The 4,530-nt window shown below is 49.0% G+C and overlaps 1 pseudogene; it reads left to right on the top strand.

Moving 5' to 3' along the window:
- Positions 1-1,743: 1,743 nt before the first annotated feature.
- Positions 1,744-2,340, top strand: LOC105311622 (annotated as a pseudogene).
- Positions 2,341-4,530: the final 2,190 nt, after the last annotated feature.

The raw sequence follows: 4,530 nt of genomic DNA, 5'->3' as shown, positions 1-4,530 counted from the left end.
TTAGCTTCCAAATATTTGGGTGTTTCTACTGATATCTTTATGTTAATGATTTCTCATCCAATTTCACTGTCATCGGAGAACGTACCTTTCATGGTATGAATAATGTACTACTATTTACGGAACCTTGCGTTGTGGCCTAGAATATGGTCTATCTTGGTAAATGCTCTATGTGCACTAGGAAAAAGAACGTGCAACTAAAGAATATGTCTCTAAAGTTTCTTCATTCTGACTCTATGCTTTTTTCTTAACATGAGTATGATTTCCTCTTTTTCATCCTGTTTCTCCTCCTGGTTATCAGAAACAATATCCAATGGTTGACGGCGGAGACCACCGTGGATTTCGAACTGTGTAAATGTATTGCCTATTCAGAAAGTGGGCGTTTTCATTTTTATTTTAAAAAAACAATTGAATCATGTTGGTAAACCGAACACAAAAACTATCTGTGCATGCGCGCGCGCTCACGAAAGAGTGCCATCGCGAGACCGGAAATGGAGAGGAGTTGTTGAAAGGTAGGAAAAGAGGAGGCTAGCAAACTGGTTAATTCGGAGAATTTGAAACATCTGCCATGGAAAACCTGATCACGTTCAGAGAAACTCTAAGAACAGAGTAAATGAAAATTGCGACACTGTGGAGGGTCCTTGCTCGACTGTGAGATTAAAGAGCTACTCTGTGAACAGCAGATCTGTTTTACCCTACCCTGCTCTGACCCTCCGCCACCCCTAAGCGCTTGTGGCATTTGACCCCTTTAATCTCCCCAAAGTACACCCCAAAGACAGCGGATGACTTTAAGACGACTGCAGACCTGCACAGAAGGGAAACAATAGGACACATCTACGTAGAAGGGAAAAACACTAGTCTCCCAATGTCAGAAATATCATATTTATTTTGGCGACAGGAAGCGTCCCTGTCTTACCTGTAGGCTCCATGCCGCGTACCCCCAAAGGAGAATGCCCCTAAATAACGGACACTTTCTGCCCTCCCGCTTTAAGCAGATGCCTACTAGTGAAAGCGACGTCACAGCTCTAGGTCAGATCGTACTAATTACCTAGGCTGATCGAGCGAGTCCTTTATCCACAAATATAAATGAACAAAGTTTTGCCCGATATATGGGGAAAGTAAAATCTAAGGTGACGATGGAAAAAGAAAAAAAAAAAGAAAGAAGAGAAAAGAAAGAAAAGAGAAGAAAAGATTAATAAAAATGAAAAAACAATCCAGAACGATTTCGGGGGCGAAGTGTGTGGGAAACCCAGACACGATACAGGAAACGGGAGGGAAGTTTGTCAAAAATCGAAATTCACATTCTCACGATTTTAAGGGAAGAAAATGGATCTATAAAATATTAAACGTTTTCTATAGACGGAGACAATTAGAGGACAGATAAAGTTCTAGCGAAACAGAAATATTATCGAAAAACTGAAAACTCATTAGATGTCAGGCGCTCAGGGCAGACTCTCCCTGCCCCACCCAGGCTCCGATGGAACCCGGAACACGTCGATGACACGCGGCCCGCTCAGAGCCCCCTCCTCCCCCCGCCCCCGCGACGCTGGAGTAACGGTTTTCCTCTTCCGGCCCGTTTCAGAGCTAACGGCCAGCGCGGCCTAATACCTCAGCAGGTCTTCTCTGGCCGCCCTGGTCGCCCACCCCTGGGACGCCCAGAGGCCCCGCCTCCGCTGCCGCCCACCCGGCAGCTCCTGCTTCCCGGCTGCCTCGGCCTTCGTGCCCCCCGCGCCAGCGCCGCCAACCATGACGACCCCGCCGCCGCCGCCGCCGCCGCCGCCGCCGCCACCGCCGTCGCCATCGCCGTCGCCGTGTGTGCGCCAGAACTACCACCCCGACTGTGAGGCCGCCATCAACAACCAGGTCAACCTGGAGCTCTACGCCTCCTACGTGTACGAGTCCATGGCCTTCCACTTCGACCGCGAGGACGTGGCCCTGAAGCACTTCGGCCAGTTCTTCCTGCAGCAGTCGAGCAAGGAGAGGGAGTCCGCGGAGAAGCTGCTGTGGCTGCAGAACCAGCGTGGAGGCCGCATCCGCCTGCGCAACATCAGGAAACCTGAGCCACAGGAATGGGAGAACGGCCTGGGGGCCATGGAGTGCGCCTTGAGCCTGGAGAAGCGCGTGAACCAGAGCCTGCTTGATCTGCACCGGCTGGCCACCGACAAGAACGACGCCCACCTGTGCGACTTCCTGACGCGTCACTACCTGCACGAGAAGGCGAAGTTCATCAAAGAGTTGGGGGACCATATCACCAACCTGCGCAAGATGGGGTCCCCGGAAGCTGGCCTGGCGGACTACCTCTTTGACAAGCTCACCCTGGGCGACAGCGGCAAGAAGAACTGAGCCTGGACTGCCTTTCCCACAGCCACGACTTCCGGTGGTGACCAAGCCGAGCATTCATCTTGCGGTATTGCCCTTGCGAAATGTTCACAAGTTGTTTTCTTCCAATAAAGTTACTGCTTCCTAAATAAATAAAGGTCTCTGCTTGATTGGTGTGTGCGGAACCCTCACCTTCGAAGGTTTAAGCTGGTATCCAGGAGTCTCTGCTCCGACTCGGGATCTCCATGGACGGAGGGAGAAGGTATTCCGTGGGACCCTGGAAAACACAAAATCAATCGTCCCCCTACAAACAATGTGGTAGATCGGGGTGCGGTGAGGTAGGTGGTCTGAGGCCCTGGGGAATGTGGGCGCTCGTGCATAGTTAAAGTGTAAGAACGCGGTATCGAATTCATGATACCGGTTGCCCCTAAGGAAGAAGTGAAGAATGGGATTCGACAGGATTAAAATAAAAGGTGTCTTCCGACTTTGCCTGAAATATTTTAGCTCACGTAATGATGCAAATGTTAGTTTGTCGCTGCTGGGTAGCGACATGAAGGCTTTGGAAGTCTGAATAGTAGAGGGCCTCTTTGATAAGCCCGTCATGGGCAACAGCAATAAAGGGCAATGAGCGTCAGGTGGACTTTCCCGTAGACATGGGAGTGACTTCGTAGGTCGCCATGCCGGACATGCTCATCGCCCTGACAAAACATCCAAATACGGGTTTTTGTTTTTGTTTTTCATTTTGTTTTCCCTTCAATTGTACTCTCTCTCTCTCTCTCTCTTTTTTTTCTTTCCCACCATGGTAACACGGTAGCAAAAGCACACAAAATACCTCATTAGAAGGGTTGAAAAAAGATAAGGTCAAGTCTGAAGTTCAAATTTCTGATATTGAATATTAAGTAGAATAACTCCTCCACCACCACCACCACCACCAAGCCCAGCGTTAAGACAGTGACTCACGGCTTTGCACAATGTAGAGGATGGGGGAGAGTTGAAGGTGGGAAACCAGTTAGGAGATATTATAGCTGGTCCAGGTGAGAGGCGATGGTGGCCGGACTGAGGAAATCGAGAGCTGTAGACCAATTCCAGATGGATTGGACGAGTTGACAAGATTTCCTTATGGACCAGAGGTGAGGATTGGGAAACGGGGAAATCAAGCTAGGATCTAGTGTTCGGTCTCCAACACCGGGTTGGTGGTAGTGCTATTTATCAATCTGGGGATGTTTGCAGAGGGTACGTCTGGGTAGATGGGTGGGTAAGGCACGTCCTGTAAAATCTGAGATGCCCGTTAGACGTCCAAGTGCAAACGTCATGCAGGTAGCCAGAAGAATGAATCTGGCGCTCAGGTGGGATCTCGGGTCTGGAAATCCATACTCGTAGGGGAGACATCAACTATAGAGGGCGTTGAGGTCATGGGACCGGATGAGCTCACCAGAATGAGAGCGTAGAGAGAGCATGGCCCAGCCAGCCCCGAGCCCAGGGCAGCTAATGTTAGAGGATGGGTCGAGGTGTTGGAACAGCAGGGAGCTGCTGGCCCCACCTGGGCCGTGGCCTCATTCCACAATGTGACCACCTGTGTCTGCTCAGAGTTTACCTCAAGACCAGCCTGTCCCTAACCTCAGCGTGCCCTCCGGCTTCTCCTTGCACGATGTGGAGAAGAGGTAGCTCATTACCTTGTCTTCGTGGCTATGGGTAGAAAGAAATTATTTCTCAGTAAAAAGATTTCCCAAGGAAATGATAGACCTGCTTCTCTAGGTTGTTCTTTCTTTTTCTTTCGCTTCGTATCGAAAGACACGCCCAGGCTGTCAAGTAAAGGGATGGAAAAAGATATCTCATGAAAATGGAGACAACGACAACAAAAAAGCCGGGGTAGCAATACTTATACCAGACCAAATAGACTTTAAAACAAAAGCTATGACGCTAGACAAAGAAGGACCCAGTCATCCACTTCCGGTTATTTATCCAAGGAAACCCAGAAAACTACTCTGAAGGGACATGTGAATCCATACGTTTCTTGCAGCATTGTTTACAACACATGTAAATATTTACCATAGCCAATATATGGAGGCGACCTGGGTGTCCATCAGTAGGCGCATGGATAAAGAAGAGGTGCTACATATACACAATGGAATATTGTTCAGCCATCTAAAATAAATAAATAATAAAGAAAAGAATGAAATCGTTACATCCGCGACAACATGCGTAGACACAGAG

Source organism: Pteropus vampyrus, unplaced genomic scaffold (genome assembly GCF_000151845.1).
Source record: "Pteropus vampyrus isolate Shadow unplaced genomic scaffold, Pvam_2.0 Scaffold1000005438, whole genome shotgun sequence".
Lineage (NCBI taxonomy): Eukaryota > Metazoa > Chordata > Mammalia > Chiroptera > Pteropodidae > Pteropus > Pteropus vampyrus.
The sequence above is the reverse complement of the archived record's forward strand: the minus strand, read 5'-3'. Positions and strand labels throughout refer to the sequence as shown.